Consider the following 21,464-nt stretch of genomic DNA (forward strand, 5'->3'; position numbering starts at 1 on the left):
TTCTACCTAACAGTAAAGACGTCGAGTTGAGAGGGGGGTCCCCGAGGCTGCGCGCAGAGGGCCCGAGCTAGTCCGGGGGGGCTGCGCTAGGCGTGTGTGTGTGGGACAGATGCTGACGTCCCACGGGGGTCAGGGCAGCGGGGTGTGGAGGGGGATCTGGGCTGGTGTGGCTGCCGGCCGCGTCCCTGCCCCGCCGGGCATTTCAGGGGACCGAGGGGAGCCGGGGAGGGCGCGGAGGGGGCTGTGGGCTGCGCCGCTGCCGCTGGATGACCTTCCGCTGCTCAGGGACGCTGGCCGTGTGTCCTGCTGGGGCCTGGCCAGCTTGGCCCTTAGTCAAGGGGGAGGGGCTGGGTGGGGTGGGTCGCGGCCCCTTGGACTGTAGGTTTGGTCACCTGTGGCTGCAGCGACATCTCCTGCCGCCCTGGGGCTGTTCTCTGGGGACTGTGACTCGATCGCCTTTAGACGACAGTACCAGTTTTTCTGCTGAAGTCGCCGCGTGGCTTTGGGCGCGCCTTCAGAGCCCCGCGTTTTAGCATCTCTTCTGTAGGAATACGGTAATACCGGATGCTTTCTAATCTAAAATGTCATTTTGCGACGTGTCGCTCTCTAGAGGTTGGTACACGGAAAGGAGACAGACAAGAGGGCAGTGACGAGAGGTGGCAGAAAGGACAGAAGACGTTGGCTTTTGTCCTGGACTTGAAACGGCCTGTGGCCTTCCTGGCTGGCGTCTGTGCCGACAGGTGGGGACGGGGGCAGGTGCGTTTCCGCAGCGGGGACCCTGGGAGGGTCCGCGTGGCTCGCGGGCGCTGCGCGCGGGGCTCTGGGTGACCTGGGCCTGGCCAGCGCGTTAGTCCGCGCCGGGGGCCCGGCCCGACCCCGCCGGGTGGGGAGGGTTAGCAGTCGGCTTTTTACTTCCATTCAGTCCCGCAGGTTGAGAGCTCTAGGGGTCGTTTCTTCACGAGTTTAGGCTCAGGGGTGCCTGGTGGTCGGACCTAGGGCGGGGAGACAGAGTGAACAGAGTGACTGCCGCGGGCGCCGTGTCCGGTGACTCCGTAGGGAGGCACCGAATGGTGGCAGCCGCCCCTGTTCCTTGAATTTCTCCTGGTTCTTCTCAGCCTGACCAGTAACGGTCGTGTATGAAAGTCATCTTTCTTCCTGACTCTTCGTGCCTCTCTGCGTTTACGTTGGAGTCGGCCGTGCGGGAAGAGTCTCAGTAAGGAGAGGCATGAGAATGGATCCCGCAAAGCTCAGATGTGGGCCACTCGTGTGGACGGTGACGATGTCCAGTTCTGGGTTTTTTAGTCCTGAATCTCTTAGTATATTGACATGTCTGAAATGAGATGTTTTCTCGTGATTTCATAAACATTTTCCCATGTTTTAGATACAGTTATCCAGATTTCAGACTGGTATTCCTATAAATAGTAACTAAAAAGCCCTTGGGGCGGTGTCCCTTTTAGAAAATGGTAAGATCAGCAGGGTGTTAACATAACTGTAGTCTCTAAACTGCTGTCCAAGCTGTAACTACTGTGGACCATAATCTTACTGCCCGCGGTGTGTGACGTTGAAACAGATAGGTCCACGGTGTCACGGAACAGCCCCGGGCAGGTGCTCGGCTTGGCTGTGGTGCGCTCGGCGTGATCAGTGATGAACCCCGGGCCCTGGCTTCCTGCGGCGACGACCGGCCCTCAAAGTCCGGGCTTCCGTTTCTCTAAGCGGCTTGGCTGCATTTCCCAGGCTGCTTTGGAGGCAAAATTTTAACTTAACAGTCTGTCCCTGGGACTTTATCTTATTTGCATCTTTTCGTATGTACTCCAAAGAACTGGCCAGAGCAGCCGCAGTAAGTGATTTCTCCTTTGTCATGGGAAATGAAGCCTTCCGCCACACTTGACCTTTTTGGATGTCAGAAGCTTTATGGCTTTGTCAAAATGTTACATTTTCAGCTCTTTTTCGAAGAAAGATTTCTGAAATTTGCAGTACTGTTGCTTGAAACAAAATACAACTTTTTTCTTTTTTTGATGGCTCACGCTCAGCTTTATGCGTCCCCATGATTGGCCTGACCCAGAGTACAGTTGTCACTCTGAGCCCCAGTAGTTTGTCACCGCTTAGGCCTTCGCCCTGGCCGTGGTCCCTGCCCCAGCACGTTAGGTCCTGCCTCCTCCAAGGTCGGGCCTTCCCTCCGCTCTCCCAGGCTGTGAAGTGGTGCCAGCAGGTGGTTTTCCTGGGGTGCCCTTTTGAGGACCCTGCCCTGCTTGGTGCCCCGTGCCGTCCCCTGGCCTCTTTTCCTTATAACCCCTTTCCTCCTCCGCCCTGCCGCGGGCTGAGGACACGAGTATGTTTTTAATATCCTTCTTTCTTTTTTTTAAATAAGGAAAAGATTTCGCGTCAAGGACTTGAATTGTTGCCTGTGAATAAGGTACATCGCCTTTAAATTACGGCTGAGGGTGGTTTTCCCTTCTTTGGTTCATGTCTACCTTCTGGATAAATGAAGCCACCAGATAAGGAGCCATTGAATTAACCGTGACAGGGGTTACCGAAGCTCAGTCAAGGTCACAGATACAGTTTGAATAAAAGTGGGCAACAGGGATTTTTTCCTACCTTAGCAATGTTAATGGGACAAAAACAATGTATATTAATTATTATAAGACATATGATAAACTTTCAGAATACTTGAAAAACGATTAGCTTAAGCACCTGGGCTATTTAAAATTTTAAACCCCGTGGATCTAGAATTAGTAATCGAATATCTTATTTGCATGTTACATGTTAATTAGATGTGTTTTAAGTGATTTTATATAGAAGTCTAAAGTTAATGATCTTGAATTTTTGGTGAATATAATTTTTTATAATCAGGTACACTTGTCTAGGAGTTAGTTTCTTGTCCCTAAACAACACAATTTATCACTACGAATGAAAGATGCCATTCACTCATAAACATTATCACTTGAGAGGAAAAAATGGTTCTTTTGATCCAAAAGGGTTAGGTTTGGCAGCTAACACCCATCCTGCTCGCTTTTTGTTTTGGCCCTTTGTTTAAATAACCTAAGGGCTGTGATTTAAAAGACGGCCACCATTGCCGATCCCGTCATTTCATATCATGTGGCCAAGTTTGAGGGCCGAGCAGGTGACACTCTTCTGTTTCCTCAGATAGTATAGTGATCAAAGTAAGCTGCCTGCTGTACACACCGGTCGGTTTAGTTCTTAGAATGGCAGTTCAAACCCTAGCTGGTTTTTAAAAATGTGAACGAGTTATTCACATTTTCAGGGATTTATACGCTGTAATTTACACACAGTCAATTTTCAATATTTGTGGAATTGATTAATGAAAACTCTTAAGGAAACGAAGCAGTTGATAGAGGCGAGGCCACAGTTGGGCTGAAGGACGATCGCTGTGTGTAGACGTGGGACGCAGGACAGCGTGCAGGCCTGGCCTCCGACGGGCGTCACACGGAGGGTGTGGCCGGCAAGGCGCAGGTTGGCGGCGTCATGTGAACGTACCAGTGTTTGCCTAAGTTTGGTCAACGAGATTAAACACATTTTGTGAGAAAGCATTAGGGCACCTCGGTTTTATTAATGCGCAAATACCTTTTATCTTACGGCTTAGATATTCAGCCAAAATGGAGTATGGCTATGTAAATCAGTTGCTGAAATTCTCCAGATACTGAGTTGCATTTATCAACATGGGCAGACCAACATGGCTTCTCTTAAAGTCTATTTACATGTGAAAAATGAAGGAAAAATGAAGAAAGCTTTTTGGAGCATGTCGAAAATTGACATTTTTACCATGTAATGTAATGAGAGAAAATAGTTGTACCTTTAATCAAATATAATTTTTATAATTGAAATGTTACTGTAATTCAGTAAACATTTTATACTTTTTATTTGTGATACCTTCATGGTCCTATTCATATAATTTAAAAATCTAATCTATGAAATGCATACTTCATTGAGAATTAATTTCTGTAGGCTTAAAAACAAATAATATCCACAGATTTAGATACATATATATATATTAAGAATCAGAGTAAGTATTTAGATAAGGTATTTAATTTGTATCAATTTGAGTTCTGGCATAACTAACTTTTATCCACAAAATTTTTTTAAATGCTCTCTTTTATCATGTTGGGTATAAGCTATAATCCGTTAACAGGAAAATAACTTGTATGTAACATCTGTGGTGGAATCATGCCTCTATTAAAGAATAGTCTGAGAGCGTGTACAAATTTCCTGTCATTTTTACAGAATGAGGTTTTAGGTTTGGCCCAGTTTAGAACTTACCTGAATTTACGGATTTAAATACTATTTTCTTATCTTGTTTTTCCTTGAGTAGACTTAACAGGTGGCTAGCATGTATGTTTTGTTAAACTAGAAAGTCAGAGTTTTAAGTCAGTAATTTCAATTAAAGGCAAATAAAATGCGTTGGTGTAATTGGAAGACTCATAGTAGCTTTTGATCGTTGCTTTTAGTAATTCTTAAAAACAATGGGAGAAATCCTATTAATAACCCCATATACCTTTTCTTAAATTATTAGTAATGAAAACATTTTTAAAAATAGTTTCAATGAAAAACACTAAATAGGGTGCAATTTTATTTTCTTATTTGCTATACAGTTGTATAGTTTCTTGCCTATTTCCATTTTATTATTATTAGTTACTTGACACATATTATTTAAAAATTAGTTACACATTTTTATTTCTTCCATAGAGAAGCAGGGATTTTTGTCATTTGCTCAATTGTATTGTTTCTTGATATTTTGGAAATTATGACAGGCATATTCTCGGAGTTGTGACTTCTTCCTTTGGATTCACTGGCCGAGATTAGGTTTACAGTCCGATTTGTCTGTTCTCCCTGATGACAGAACTCTGGCTTTTCTTCTTTATTTGTATAAAAATGTTTGTAATTAAAATTTTTTATCTAATGAAAAGTAATTTATTTTCAGAGAAATTTTTAGTTTTGTCACAGAAAATAAAATGACTTGGTAAAAATAAATATTAAAGCATCTCCCATTTTTTAAATTTTGAGAAATTTAAGTTTGTCGAAGGGTTTTTTGTTTCTCATACTTAACTCCTGGAGGCAATTTTGTATGTACTTGAATTCACAGGAAATAACAGTAGACCCTGGGGGAATGGCTTGGAGAAACTATTAAGCATATGTTTAGACTTGGTTATATCATAAAGTAATACTATATTTAAACTGAAATCAGTGGAGAACATGACCGCTCCCTACTTCCCCCTTATCCCCCCCAAAAATGAAGGTGTGTTTCTAACAATTGTGTAAAGTAATCCTTTTATTTTGCCACTTTAATAATTTTGACTTTTAATTCTAATGTACAATAAGACAAGTAGTTGGCTTATGTTCATCAAATATTTCCGACTATAATGGATTTATCTTATGACTTCAACTATTAATACTAGATAAAGCTACTGGTGTGAAAACTAGCTTGGTTCAGTGTTAATCTTTTAAAGACTTATGATAGACGTGCATCAAATAAACACACACACACACGTGTCCTGAACCTGCCGTTCCTGTCCCCACGTAGGCCTGTCCTTGCCCCCCGGGTCCCGCACAGTCTGGGTACAGAAGGCCGCCCTGGTCGGAGGCCAGTGCTGTGGGACGGCGTGGGCACCAGCCGGGCACAGCGAGGTGCAGCGGGGCCGCTTCCCACCTGAGATGCCTTCGGTTCCGTGGGTTTATAGTTCAAATGTTAGCGCGTGTGAAATTTTTCATTATTTGGAGTTTTGCTGTGATTTTTGTGGAGCTATTGTCTGTGCGCACGTGGATGTGTAATTTCCGTGTATTTCTAGAAGGTGACAGGCGCAGGGACCCCAGACTGCTCGCGTTCACTGTCCTGGTTTCAGCGCTCCCCGAAGCGAGCGGAGCCATGCGGAGGTCTCTCCTCGTGACCTTAGCGGAATCCGTGTCCTGACCTCCCCCCTCCCCCCCGGCTCATTTCGGGATTTATTACTTCTTCTTCCTCTGCGTTCCCTTTGCTGAGCGAAGGCTTTTTCTCGTCTTGCCTTTCAGCTTTAATAAATTGGGTAAAAACCGTCATCCTTTTCCGAAAGCCATTCGAGGGAGAAACTCAACACTCGCTTTGCTCTTTTTCCTCCCCTTTCCACGGCCCGTCTGTGACAATCGTCTCAGCCTCCATGTCGCACCTCTGGGAGACGCTGTCCCCACCCTGGACCGGCCATCGCGGCCTCCTCCGTGGTCTGTCCGAGCAGCCCGATTGGCCTCCCCCCGCAGTCCGTTTCCCCGGGAGAGCAGACTCTGAGCCGCAAATCAGGTCGTGGCTCTGTAATGTCGTCGAAGTAAACGCGAGGCCCGCACTGCCCGTGCGTCGCACACGCCTTCCCGGTCCAGCCGCTCAGCCTTTCCGTCGCGTGTCCGGACCCAGCCACGCTGGTCCCGGTGCCAGGCCCCCTCCCGGCCCGGCCCGCGCACACGCCGGGCCTCCTGTTCCTTCTGTGGCCGGCCCCCCCCCCCCCCACCTCTTCGGGGTCAGCCGACAAGTCGCGAGGGAAGGCCTCTGACCGACGTAAAGGAAATTTTCCACCGTTCGTTTCTATCGTGTCATCCTGTTCGCCTCCTTTCAGAATTTATCACAAGACGAGTTTAGTTTTTGTTTAAACCAGGACGAGTGGTCCTCCTCCCTCCCATTGGAACGTACCCTCCCTAGTGGCAGGAGCCGTGTGCAGATGCTCGGGGAATGGTTTTAGAATTAAAATACTTGAAGATTACCATGGAAAGACGGACGGACAGCTCCTTCGCTGTTGCAGGACGCCTCGTCCCCTCCACTCCGCCCTACGGAGGGCGTCCCCCGCTGCGAAACACACGTCCTGCCTGAGACCGAGTCCCCCCGGCCCTGCGCCCCTGCCCGGGCCTCGCCCTGCGGAAGACTCTCGGTCCCCTGCGCTCTGGCCGGTGTTGCACGGGTGAGGCCCCCCCGCCCCTTCCCCCGCAAAGCCACTTCTGCTTCTCGGGGCACCGCTGTCCCCCAGCTCTGTGCTTCCGTGGTGTTTCGAGTTGCTCAAAGATTTTTTTTTTAAGTTTTATCTGTATGTTTTATATACATTTCTTTCTTCCGCTAAAGTTAAATAAATGCTTCTGGAGAATTCTTTTAAAAATCATTTCATCTATTATTGCGATCGCACGTGGAGACCTAGAGTAAATGCTAAAATTGAAAAAAATAGAAGCATGTTAGTGTGTGAACTTGGCGAGATCAGGACTGGGCCCTGTTCCTTGGATTCCCGGAGCCTTGCTCGGCGCCTGAGCTCACGCTGCAGTTCCTGTCACCTGCCCTCCATGGTCAGAAACATTTCAAACATAGGCCTTTGTCATTTAAAAATGTCACAGGCGATTCTGACATCCACCCTCTTTAATTCTAAAGGAGAAAATAAGTTCAAAATGTGAGATTTGAAGGAATGTGAGCTTTTATCGGAATCAAATGAGGGTATCCAGGAAACAAAGGTTTACGGAAAAGGAAATATTTGAGGTGCATTTTAAAGGATGGCTAGAATTTCTTTAAACATTTTCAACACAGGCAGTTGGGAATCTATGAAATTTATTTTTGTTTTTGGTTTCGTTTAACCAGTGTGAAAGCAAAGTACAGGAATGTCCTCAATCAGTGAACTTTCAAAAACCGGGCCGTCCCCTCCAGGGCTGGTGCTGGTCATGGGCGGGTCCACGGGTCCCTTGGAGAGTCGGGCCGGGCAGGGGTTTTGGTTTTCCTTGTGACCAGCCGGCACGCAGTTTTGTTTTCTTAAACCAGCATGCAGTGATTGGACGGGACAGTGTAAGTCACTGTCATTCCCTAACTCAGTGGACAGGGCTAGTTCCGCTCGGGTTCTTAGTCACTGCTTTTGCGTTATGTGGGATTTCTCTTTCGTTAATCTTTTCAAAGAAATATTTTTGAAGTCTGCCATTTGTGTGATGTGGAAAGCCATCACTTGCGATCTATGAGAAGAGTAGAATTTTCTTTAACAGTGGAAAGTGCCGGGCAAGTGGAAAAGGTCAGGTTGGGCAGAAACCTGGGACAATCAATGAAAAGTGGCCCTGAGACAGGTGAAATCTTCCCGTCGCGCTCTCGGCCCTGTTCGGGGCCGGCGGCTGCGAGCTGAGGCCGGAGAGAAGGCGCTGGGCTCTGGGCCACCCGAGTGGCAGGAACTTGCCCCGCAGCCGGGGCACCAGCTTGACACTTGTCATTCCTGCCCCTAGGGGGACCTGTGAGCCAGGAGCACCAGAGCCCAGTGGGAGCTTCCAGCAGCGGTTTGTAGAACTCCTGTGAAGTCTGTATACAACCCCTAAACCTAAAGTTATAGACAGCGGATAGATAGAACTGGCAAAGGCAGGGTCAGGTTTATCACATTTACTCATAAAGTTTTTCAGGGAGAACAACGAGTCTGCGCTATTTTGTTGAGCACAGTGGCTTGAAATTGGTGAGTGGAGAATAATAGTCTTAATTGCTCTCCTTTTCTGTATTTTCTGTCGTATAGAACATGAAAATCATGATTCACATGAATGAGTTGTATACTCACGTGTTCGACTTTATCTGAGTATATAGGTATTTAAATTAAATATTGATTATTGAAGAGTCATTGTCTTTCTAAAACATAAATCATATATGTCCACAGGGGTGATGAGACCAGAGAGGCTTTGTTCTGAGGTCTGCCTGGAAATACCGTCACCTAATATAAATTAAACATGTGCTGATAATCTCTAGTGTGTTAGAAAATGAACACGTGCTAATTTGGACCTGCATTTGTGATTTCATTAGTGAAAAAAAAATAGATGGAAGAAACTCAGATCCAGACTTTGCAGACGCCGGAAGCATTTCTGGAAGCCTGGGGTTCTGCTCCTGCGGTTTGAAAGCCACCGGCCTGGGACCTGTTCTCGGGGGAGGGGACAGGTTAGGGAAGCGGGAAGGTTTGCAGCTTTCTCAGCTGCCACTCAGCTGAACCCCAGAAGACGGTTCGAGTGACTTTTGTGCGTTGTCCCAAGGATGCTATACAATAGGTCCCATTTAGTACACACAGTGGGTCGTTTTATTAGCTCATTAGAGCTTATTAACTCTCCTTTCTCTGAGAAAGTCTGGGGAAGTGAGAATCTGTAAGGCTTTCAAACCAAACCAAACTAGAACCCCCTGCAAACTACCGAAGTGTCAGCTGCCTTTGTTCAAGTGACCGCAGTTTTCAAGACACGGCATAGTCACCACTAGTTAGTTCTTCATAAATCTGAGCCCCCAGGCACTGAGGTTCAAGAATTTTTCCTATTACAACTCGAAAATGACAAAATAATTTTGATTAGAATTTTTTCCCCATCCTTGAATAAATAATGGAATTCACACATTCTTGCAAATTAAAAATCATATCGCTCACTGTCATGACTCTTCCTGGAGATAATCTTGGGTAACATGTTTGTTTTATGAAAACCCTTTAACCTAAGTCACGTGGAAGGACAGAATGACATTTCAGTGTTCTGAAACCAGCTTGAGCTCTTAGGTTGCCTTTCTGAGCCTTTTCCCCTTCCATTTCTGTAGTCGCTCATAATTGTAGACAAAACCCCCAACTCATGGCGTGGAAGCCCCCTTTTTTTGTCGTGGTGTATTTCGAACCTCAAAGGCTGTGTGTGTCGATTGGGCGGAGGGTGTTTATAGTGTCACTCCTTCTTATCTTTTGATTCAGAATATTTTCTGAATGAACGAGGACCTTGCATTTAAGCAATTATGTATGTAACACTTCACGAACTAGTTTTTTATGTCTGCCCTTTAAGCAAAGCTACTGTGGATGTATAGACTGCTTCTGGGTGGAGACATCCCCCCCGCCCCCACACACTCTACACACACGTGCACACTAGGAAAGCAGCTTTTCAAAGATTAAAACCAAAATAACAGCTTGGCCCCTTGGAATACGTCCCATTTATATTCCCTGCGAACTTCTTGAGTGAGAAACCCTGTGGTTTGTGTGATAACATCTCGTAAGCTTTTTTAGCTGTTTAACATTTCTTGCTATAATCAAGAGCAAGCTTTAACCAAGCACTGCCGATGGCATATAGATGCCTTCGGTTCTTTGGCTACTTTTGTAGTTGAAAGGAAGTCGAACTATTATTATTATTTTTTTTTTGGACCCAATACGTTGTCCTTTCCACTTGGGTGTTGAAAGAGCTTATGAGCAGTAGCTGTTCTGATTTTTGTTGGTTGTTTTCTCTAGGGAACAAGCTACCCTCTGAGTCAGCACTGGACTTGAAGATAAATCCTACAATTCATGAAACTGACTGATTCGACTAAAGGATGGATAGTTTGGGCAGCGTTGGACAGCTCTAAGCGGGGTCTGTTTGTTTAACTGGAGGGATTGTTGAGTTCAGCAACTTTCAACTCCCCTAATCATGAGGGGTTGCTGTTGCAAACCCAGGGTTTGTGGAGGAATCAGTTTTGGCGATTAATATCAATATTTGATCGATTCCGATTTCGTTTTCTCGCCACACTTCATGGGAAAATTCTCTAACGTGTAGAAACTTTACTGTCGTTTGTGGCCAGCGAGGAGCCTGCCCCGTGGGAGAGGTCAGCCTAGGAATTCCGCAGCGTCCCTATGAATCCAGGTTGCTCCTTTCTCATGGGGTTACAGACATTTCTCTCAAGTAAACCTTTTGGCATTTGGGGTGTTTCATCTTTGCAAAGGGAGTTCGCATTTGTGGTTTTAAATTTTTAGGATTAAATCGAACATAGTTTGATGAGTGTATATTTTACTAGATCAGTGAATAATATTTTGGTTTATGATTAATATTGTAATATGCTTTTGATAATTAGCAGTTTTTGCCTTCAAAAGTCACAGTGTTTTTTTACTTAGCGGAAATGCGATTGATGTTTAATTAAATGGATTTATTATCTGAAACATGAGGGATTTGAGCTACAGGAAGAAAAATTGTCTTACCCTTATAGTGTCGGCAATGATAAATTATGCAGGAATACTCCGGATTGTCTTTCTGGAGTCTTTTTAAAAGTGACGTGGAATGACAGGGAATACTTTGGCTAAAGGCACATCGTGTGGGTTAAGAGTTAAAGATTTATCAGTATTTAATTTTATTTTCATCATCTGAAAGTTAGTATGATTTAAAATACACAGCTATAATGGGAATTTTACCTAGCCAGTATTTAACTTGATTATTAAGTTGTGTAGACTAGAAGTCCAGATGATCTCACAGCAGAGTTTTGGAAAATGGGGCTTTGGGCTGGTGAGCTTTCGTGCGGTTCAGCTTCCGGTCCATCCGCCACGTGACTGCTGTGACCTGAAGCATGTGCTTTTGGTGAAGAACGTTTTTAGCAAGTTTTGATAATTATCTGCAAAGCTGAATTTGATTGAATGATCAAATTATTATGGGCAAAGAAGTAAAGGCTGGCATTTATTATCTTAGCTTATACTTCTGAATCATTGCTTTTTGGATGATGATTTGTCTTATTTTGGCCAGTCCGAGGGTTAGAACCATTATTTAAAATACATTCCTATGTGATGGTTGTCGCAGTTATATCTTTATTGGTATCTTTTTCAAGTTTTCTTATCTCAGTTTGTGGCTTTAAAGGCATGGTAAAATGTCCCAAAATTAGAATTTAGTAAAATACCTTTTTTTTTTTTTTAAAACTTGATGGCAAAATCTCGAAGGATTATTGCCCTCAGTCCTCTTGTTGGTCAAAAATAATATAATAAAGATTCATCATAGCCTGGGTTCTGTCGTGCTATTATATAAAACTCAACCCATCGATTTAATAATAGCATTTTTGGGAGAGCAAAAATTATCTGTAGATATGTGAATTTAAAAAAATCTATAATTAAAAAAAAGTCCAAATGTGCACATTGCTCCGTATTTTCAGAAGCACTAAGCGCTGGTCCCGGCCGGAAATCGGAGGGTCTCCGACTCCCACCGGTCTGCTGCGTGGACCGCGGTGCTGTGGGACCGGTTCCTTTGCACGGCCCCGAAACTTTTAGGACTGACAGTGTGATTTTGAAGCTTATTGTAGAATTCCAGAAACTTTAGCAGATAAATGTTTCAAATGATTGTGCCATTCTCTCTCCCTTTCAACATTTTATATGTTCTGAAATTCGACAATTCTTTTACCTCGAATCACATTTTCTTTTTAGACTCTACATTTTTCTTCCAGGTACTTTATTTTCATGACCATCAGGGATGTATATTTAGGTTAAATTCAGTAGTATGAGAGTGCTCCAGTGGGCTGTGTTCGCACTCAAGTCCCCTAGATTCTCGTTTAATTTCTGTCACCACTGACTTTATATGACCAAATAAATCATTGAACTATGCTGGGCCCCAGTTGTCTGATTGATAAAAAGAGGGGAGAGGTGTAATCTACTTCTGGCTTAAAAACTGGAAATCGTAAAGCATTCTCTTTAAACTATTGGCAGGTTCATGAAGAAGATTCTTGTTTATCTTCAAATTTAAGTAGATGATTAAGTCGATTTAAGTATCTTTAAAGAGATATAGAGTTTAAGAGTGACTCTGAGGTGATTACCATGAAGCCGAAATACTGACTAAGAACTTCTAAATTTAAGATTTTAAAATTTATATAAACGGTAAATCTTTGCCTGACATCATCGGTACGTTCTGCGACTTTAATCAGAACCACGTGTAACAAACCGGTTACCGTCGGCTCAGTGCCTCAAACGGGAGTGCCACCCCTATGGCATCTGGCCTGCTGTGTCCGTTTATTACAAGGCAGTAAAGGCGGTGATCACTTTAATATTGCTTCGGACTTACGTTCAAGGGTATTTAAAATCTAAACGTAAAAGAAATCGGTTTTATTTTAGGTAGAGTTATTAAGTATTCAGATAGCTTTTCTGTATTTCCTAACCGAATCAGGTAACTATCATGGGAAAAACTTTAGGGCACATCATAGAGCATCACTTATAATCAGTTATTTTCCCCTACAATTATTCTTACCCCTTAATAGATTTCAGTCGATTGACACGACAGTCTGCTCTCTAACCTTCACGTTGCCATTCAGTTTTTAAAACTAAATATTAAAAAACGGAATCTTCTGTTACCTTTTAAAAAGCAGCATATATGTGTACGCTCTGTGTATATGTACATGCATCTTAACTATCAGAGTCTTTCGGGATTTAGGGCTATTTAGGATTCATTCCAGACCTAGAATTTCTGGGACAGAGGCTAGTAATGATTTTTAAGCCGTCAGACTTGAAAGCAGCTGTTCTTACCATGTTCACACCAAATCCATCGCCTCGATGGTCCTCTTAAGGATTGATCAGAAAGTTGGCTGTTCCTTGAGAATAACGGTTTGTTTCATACACTTCTAATATTTAAATAAGTAAACTTTCTGAATGGCTTCTATAATTTTAGTATGCTAGAAGCTAAAATATGACTTAACTAATGCTGTTACGAAGTATTTTCTATTTAATGTTAGTAGCTAAGATCTCATTTTAAGCCATAACAATTATATTTAGTTAGTGTACGTTTGTAGGTAGTTCACATACTAGGGATAGGAGCTCATGAAGCACATAGGTTCAGCTCCTTTGTGCACGAACTATATTTATAACGAACTTTTCTTTGTCGTATTTTCTAGCCGTGGAGTGTACATCCCTCATATATGTAATTTTTCTAAACATGTATGGACAAAATGTAGTGGAATCAACATCAATCCACTGCCCTAACTTAAGGCTTACTTTTTTTGTCCTCCGCCTTCTCTGAGGCATATGTTTAGATATGAAAAAGGAAACATTTGGCCTTGTATTTCTCCATGACAACATTTACAATAGTACAGAACAGAATTATAAAAACGTGGTGACTTACTGGAGACAGTTCAAGGCGTTTGTGCAGAAATGAGTTAACACAGCAGACCGGAGACTGCTGACCTTGGGAAAGCCTGCTCGCAGGGCTCCCGCTCCCCACCGCCCCTCGCAGGACTCCCTGCCTCCCACCCACTGCCCCTCCCTGCCCCTGCCCGCTGGTCAGGCCTGGGATCTTGGAGTCGGGGGGGGGTTTCCCTTGCCCCCCCGACTGATGGGGGCGGTTTACTGTGCCTAGACGCTCTGCAGACACTGGTCTGCTGCACACCTGCTCCCCGGAGAGTTTGGGGTGCTGGGACGTGCTAGGCAGAGGCGCCTGTGTGACCTTCCCCGATGAGGACCTCTGCCGAGGGGCTCTGAGCAGATACGTCACACACGTTGCTGGGGGAAGCGTGAGCCGTGTGACCCCTCATGACAGGAGGAGGGTGTACGGAAGCCCACACGTGGATCCCTCCGGACTCCCCCCCCCCCATGTGTCCTCGTCCCTCGAGGTCTGGATGCGAACGCTCACGACTTTGCCGTGACGACTCTTGGTCACGAGCGCCCCTCTGAGCCCGGTCCTTATGGTTCCAGTGAGTTTCCGAACGTGGGGCTGGCTTTGGGGACGCCCAGTCAAGAGTCCCTGTTAGTAAGGTTATGCTTTAAGAGAAGTTTTATTTACACCGTTATCATCAGCATCATATGGAGAGTTCAGTGCGTTTCTGACGTATTCTGTAACGTTTTATTTCAGAATGTTCTCTCCAGTAGACATCTGGCCTGCGTACAGTGAGTTAGTTACCTAGAGCGTTTTGGAGATTTGTTTGACAGGTTGCATCAGATCACAGATAACTCTATGGTATCTCAACTTTGACTTGTTAAAATGATTGCAATTGAATGTTGTCATTAAATTCACCCCTGCTGAGAACAGCTAGTGATAGAAATGGACTAAAAAAAGTAAAGCCTGTCTCTGAAGCACCGAGCGCACGGGTGAGGCGAGAACAGTGTCCCCAGCTGACTGGAGCGGACTTTTTATCGTTCCCATTAAAATCGTCATCGGCAAAGTCGGGAAAGAATCGATTAATTCTTAATATGGCTAAGACCCTGTTAGAATTGAGCAGTGCAGTTTAAACTTAGTGGTTTTTTTTTTTTTTTTGGCAGTAAATATACATCGTTTAATTTTGGGGGGAGGGTGGGTGTGATTGGAGAATTTGGTTAAAAAATGAATAAAAGCGAGAATGGATGTTCAGTAGTCACTCTGTGTTTCATGTTGCTGGGCGTGATCATGTCAATTTCTTGGTACCGTTTCCTCTTGCACGAGCCCCAGGGATTGGCGCCCTTGTCGAGAAGGTTCTGCTTCCCAGTTCGGTATGAGACATATTTGGTGATTTCTGATCTAACTCATTCTCTTTAAAGCAACCATACACGACAATTTATTATTGGGAGTTTAGTTAGGTTATTGGAATTTGGTTAAAATTGTTAGTGTCACCTCGATAATTGATAGCATGCACATTTCCCTTCCCTTTTTAATTATTTATTTATTTTCCTTTTGTTATTATTTATTTATTTTGGAACATTTGCGTTTCTTCTCCCAACTTCTCGCCGCGCTCGGGTAATTCTGGTGACGGTGTTCTCCATTTCCTGATCGTGGCTGCTGCTGTGTGATCCGGTGGTACCAAAAAAAGAGGGAGCTTTTGCCCGTGCATCTTTTTAACAGCCGTCGCGTGCTGATGCGGTGCCGGTACACGTGCAGGTCGGGGCACAGAGAGGGCTGAGGCACAGTTCTTCCCTGGGAGGGAACAGGACGGCCCTGGGGGCGTCACACGTGGTTGCTAGGCCAGTGGGGGAGGGTCATCCTGGCCGTGAGCGTGGCTGTTTCTTTTTTCCCAGGTCTTCTTAAATGTCTTGTCGCGGAGTTTTATAGTTTTCTGTGTTCAGGTCTTACACGTGTTTTGTTAGTATATAATATTTGTTGGTATTGGTGTCTGTAAAAGTAAAATTTTTCTGATTGATTATTTCTATCATGCAGCTATGTGGTCAACTTTTGTGCGTTAGTTCCTTCGATAAGTTCTGTTCTCGTATTTTGTAGGTTCTTACATTTGAACGATTATCTGCAAATAATGCTAGTTTCATCCTTTCCTTTGTAATTTGGCTTCTGTTTGGTTGCGGTGGCTGAGGCCTTTGGTGTGGTATTGTACAGAAGTGGTCACGGTTGACGTTTTTGTCTTGTTCATGATTTCAAAAGGAATGTTCCTGAGTTTTTATATCTAGGAGTATCTTCATTCTGCCATCTCATATACATTTGTATCTGAGAAGAGAACTTTTAAAAAATTTCTCCGAGAGAAGAAAATATAACTTCTGTTTTTTTCCTAGAAGGGGTTTAAAAGTAACCTAAGCATTTGTTCACAAGCATTTTACTCAGTGACTCCTGTGGGTCGCAAAGATGAGCAAGACAAAAATACCCATTTTTATGGCATTTCCAGCTTTTATTTTATGACTTTTTTAATTTGAATTGCTTACCATTATCATGTCAGAAGTTTCAGTTGATAGATAATTGCCAAGTTTTCTTCCCAGGTAACAGTTGATACTGAAAGTGTTTGGCAGTATGAGTCACCCACCCTTTTAATAGTTGTCTGAATAAACGTTTTAATCTGCCAGTTCAAGAAGAGGCCAGTGTCATGCTGGTTTTATTTGGAACCCTTTAATTATCAGCGAATATGAACACTTTTATCTTTTCTATGAACTGGCTAGTTGTGTAATTTGTTCATTTTCTGTTGCTTAATTTCTATTTTAATAATGATTTTAAGAACTACATTGTATGCAGATTTGACCTTTATTAAGTGTTGCAAGCATCTTTTTGTTATCTAGAAATATCTTTTAGAAGAAGTTAAATTGATTAACATCTTTTTTGATCTTTACATTTGTGTCTTTATAACATAGTTTAAAAAATATTTCAGATACTTTTTATTTTAAACTCTTAATATTCAGCCTGACTATTATATATATCAGGAATTTAAGAGTATAACGAATGAAAGGGTAAGTTACTTTTATTTTCTCCAACCGTCTGTTTCCTTGTATCTTTATTCTCTAATTTATTGATGGCCGTTACTCTAGCGTTTATCGGTTTTTGATACCTAGTGGTCTCACACTTTTTTTACATTTCGCTACTTCTTCTTCCTCTATCTTTCTTTCCTTCCCTTTTCTGGCTGTTCTTAATGATTCTTTTTTGCACTTGGATATAATTTGTTCGGCTAATTTAAAAAAATTCTATGATTTTCGTTGAACTAGCATTATGTTTTTAGATTTGTGAAGGGTAGAATTGACATCTTCATCACAGTACGGGTATTTATTTTCTTTTGTTCCAGTTATGTTTTATTTCTGTTAGAGTTTTAACCTTTTTTTCCCCACATAAACCCTACAGATTTGTAGTTAAGTTTATGTTTTTATTGTTGTCAATTTTGTGGATTTTTTTTGCAATGTATTCGTTGCCCATCCCCCCTTCTGTTGGATTAATAGAGTTTTTTTTTTGATCCTTCCTCCCTCCTCCCCAGCAATGAATTAGATAGCAACTGTTTTTTGTTGAGATAGAATTCACAAAGTATAAAATTCACTCCTTCAAAGTATACAATTAAGTGTTTTTTTTAGTATATTCACCAGGCTGTGCAGCCATCAACACTAACTCCCCAACATACGTACCGCCCCCAAAAGAACTCCGTGCCTGTAAGTAGTTGCCGCCCGCTGCCCCTGCTGCCCCCGCTGCCCAGCACCTGGGAACCCCCGGTCTGCTTTATGTGTTTGCGGCTTTGCCTGTTCATAGATTCTGTCTATGGCATAGCTAGAATCAGACGGTATCTGGCCTTTTCGTGTCTGGCTTCTTCGACCTACCACGATGTTTTCAGGCTTCATTCACCTCGTAGCATGTGCCAGTATTTCCCTTTTCACAGGTGAATAATATTCCACTGTGTGTATAGGTCACATTTTGTTTACCCATTTATCAGTCGATAGGCCTTTGAGTTTTCACTTTTTAGACAATTACTGCTGTGAACGTTCATGTACACACCTTTGTGTGAATATATGTTTTCATTTCTCTTGGGTAACACACTCAGGAGTAAAATTTCTGGGTCATATATTGACTCTCTGTTTAACAGTTTGAGAAACTGTCACCGTTTTCCAAAGAAACAGCCCCATTTTACATTCCCACCAGCCGTGTATGAGGGCTCCAGTTCCAGTGACACTTGTCACTGTCCTTGTTTCCGATGAAGCCATCCTGGTGGGTATTGTCGTGGTTAGTCATTATAGTCCCTAATGACTGTGATGCCGAACTTCTTTTTATGTGTTCGTTGGCCATTTGTATATCTTCTTTGCAAAAATGTTATTCAGATTTTTGCGCATTTTAAAATTTGATTATATTGTTGAGTTATAAGAGTTCTTTATATATTCCATGTACTGGACCTTTATCAAGCCTATGATTAGTAAGTGAAAAGGGTTGCCTTTTCACTTTCTTGATAGTTTCCTGTGAAGTACAAAAAGTTTTAAATTTCGATGAAATTCAGTATATTTTTTCTTTGGTTATGTGCGCTTTTGGTCATATCTTAAGGAACTATTGCTTAGCTAAAGGTCGTGAAGGTTTATACTTAGAGTTCTTTTTTTTTCTTTCTCTAGATCACTTTTTTTTTTTTAATTATGGTGATATTGATGAGCAAAATTCAGTGTTTCAGGAGCACAGTTTAGCAGTATATCTTATTGTGTATTCATCGCCCACAGTTAGATTTCTTTCTGTCCCCACATATTTGACCCCCTTTACCCCCTCTGCCTCCCCCTCCTCCCCACCCTCTGGAAACCACTAGTCTATAGACCATGTCCCTGAGTCTCTGTTTGTCCTGCTCATTTGTTGCCTTTAGGTTTCTATCCCACATATAAGCGATATCATGTGTTTTTCAGCGTTTTCTGTCCGGTTTATTTCATCCAGCATGATTATCTCAGGGTCCCATAAACTTTAAGATGACAGCTCTCTTCCCTTCTTACTTGGAATGGATTATTTCCTTCCCTAGCGTCCCGATGCGGTCTCCGGGCACGATAGTTGTCCCTCCCCCGCTCCCTCCCTCGGATAATCTGTCTCTTTTCTGGTAGCTTTTCTTTTTGACATACTGCTATTTCACCTGATTGATCGAAAGGAATTTATTTTTACTTGTTCTGTTCAGAACTCTCGTTCAGGATTGAATGAGAATCCTTCTAGAATGATTAGTCATTGAAAATCACTGTTTTTTTCTTTGAATCTTGCCTTTCCAGTATTCTTCATTTTTTTCTCCTGGATGTTTGCCTTCTCATTCTGCTTTTTCTGTCCGTTATTTACTCTTTCTTTCTTATTTCCCAGGTTTTATTTCTAGGTACTTTCCTCAGATCCTTTTCTGGTTTGATTTTCTTTTTGAGTATGTCTGCCTCTTTCTCTTTAATTTTAACGATCGTATTTTTCACTCTTAAAGGGTCTAGTTCGTTCTGTGTAGGAGGATCAGATGCTTTCTTTTTTCGTGGTGTCCGTCGCTTCTTCCATGTCCTCAGTCATGTAGCCGTTATTCCGTCCTGTTTCCAGGGCTTTGTTCTCTGGGCCTATCTCCCGAGGCGGGGTTCCGGGGTGCACTGTGCGCCGGGCTGCAGGTCCTCACTTGGGGCGTTCGCTGAGGCGGGCTTGATTCCCGGGGCCGGGCCCCGGTGTCTGCGCCCCTCCGCTCAGTGCCAGAGCGCGTCGGGCGCGGTGCTGGCGTCTCCCTGGGGTCCCTGTGAGACGGGGGCTCCTGGGGTTTTCCGTCCTGTGTCTTCGCGCATCTGTCTGTCCCGACACCGCTCCCGCCCTCCTCCTTCCCTTTCTCGCCTCGGGGCCGACACAGCTTTCCTCGGTCACCTTCACGGGTGGCGCAGCTTTCCCAGACGCCTGGCCTTACCCTGGGGGTTCAGTTTGTTCCCCACGTTATGGGCCGAAGGCCAGCCCCAGTTCAGATATAGAACTCAGAATCCAGTGCTGCAACGTCGTATTAGAATAGCTATAAAATCAAAAATTCTTACGAGAAATTTTGCTACTTACTACTTGTAAATTCTGCTGTATGTGAATTTCCTTCTTAACGGACCTCAGCTTGTCTCTGCTAGTCTCTGCCCTTGTGTTCAGACTCAGAGACTCTGCCTTCGTCGCACACGCCCAGTGTGGTGCAGAGTCCCTCCCTCTCCGCACACAGCCCCTGTGGCCACACTACGTGCGGTGGGTCCCCTTTCCAGGCCTGAGTGTAGGACAGGAATTGGGCAGCTGTAGAGCTTATTGGCTAAGAGCACAGGCTTTGCGGTCAAATAGACCTGAATTACAATCTTGATTCTTTTGTTTAGTAACCTGTATTTGTCTTTAAAATAAGTTTTAAAAAATGTTTTAAGTTATTTCTCCTCTGTGAGGTAAGTGTGATGTGCCAACCTCACAGCGTTGTCGCGAGGATCAAATAGACCGATGTTTGGGAAGCACGTTCACTGGTCCCTGTCACATATGAGGTGCTTACGAACTGGTGGACACGTTGGTTGCTGTTATTTAATTTAAAGGTAGTGAATTTACTCATCTTTGGTGACTTGGCCGGTTTTATCTTGGAAAGGCATCGAGACTGGCTTTAGGAAAACTACCTCAAATGCATTTCACAGTAGATGAGTAGGGAGTAGTTATCCTTTGAAAATAGTCTAATAACCCTCCCAGTTTCTGCTGTATGGATTAACCTGCCATTAAATGTATGGTATAAAGTTAGAAAAACAAAGAACTCTGGAAGAGTTTTTTTAAAATTTTAATTAGGCTTATATATACAATATAGTATCTTGGCTTCTTTATAAATGTTGTTTTTTTCTTTTAAAAGGGGGTTTTAGATTTATAAAGTGTCTCGTAGACACATTTAATACCTACTTGAGAATTCCTGGCCGATTTTAATGTTCATGCAGTAGACATTGTATTACATGGGGAGTTAGGAGACGTGGGTTCGAGGCCAGACTGGCTGCTGACTTTGCGCGTGTGTCCTTGGTCAGATACCCCCCCCCTCCCGCCCCCCAGTTCTGATCTGCGCTTTGGTGCTTGTCACCTGACCTGTGTCACCCACCCACCTACTCGGAAATTGTCACAAAAGGACAGAGTAATTATGTCGCGGCTTTTTAGAAAACGCAGAGGGCCTTCCGCAGTAAAGATAAGCGTCCTCTCAGTTCTCACTTTATGTTTGTTCACCTCCATCTTTTCAGAAAACCTTAGTGTCTTACGTATTCTTGGAAACTGAAATTCATATCCCAGCTAATCCTATGTCTGTGACCAGAGGCATTTTGGTAACCTTTATTTGTTTATTTTGTGAGTTGCGAGATGCCACAGTCGAAGGCGAAGAATTTTGGCGTTTCCTACGTAGCCAGAAAACAGTTTGTGCGTAAGCTGATGGTTTCAGGAAGTGTGACTGTAGCTCCAGAAACACTTTCAACCTCTGCTCAGAACCGATGACTTCCATTAAGCCTTTACTGAACTCGACTGGGTGTTAATTACTGTGCATCCATTTGCATTTATGCATGTAGTTTGCAGTATATTAAGTTATATTCGAGTGTCGTGTAGGTCATTTTATGTCTTTCACACATGATGATCTGGCTTTGTTTGCTCAGCTAGATTGGAATCTCGCGAGGGGTAAAGAC

At 43.5% G+C, this 21,464-nt stretch overlaps 1 protein-coding gene across 5 annotated transcripts in view; it reads left to right on the forward strand.

Annotated features, from left to right (window-relative positions):
* Positions 1-21,464, forward strand: part of PAN3 (poly(A) specific ribonuclease subunit PAN3) — a 119,165-nt gene that overhangs the window by 65,329 nt on the left and 32,372 nt on the right. The window lies entirely within an intron of this gene.

Source organism: Rousettus aegyptiacus, unplaced genomic scaffold (genome assembly GCF_014176215.1).
Source record: "Rousettus aegyptiacus isolate mRouAeg1 unplaced genomic scaffold, mRouAeg1.p scaffold_m13_p_11, whole genome shotgun sequence".
NCBI lineage: Eukaryota > Metazoa > Chordata > Mammalia > Chiroptera > Pteropodidae > Rousettus > Rousettus aegyptiacus.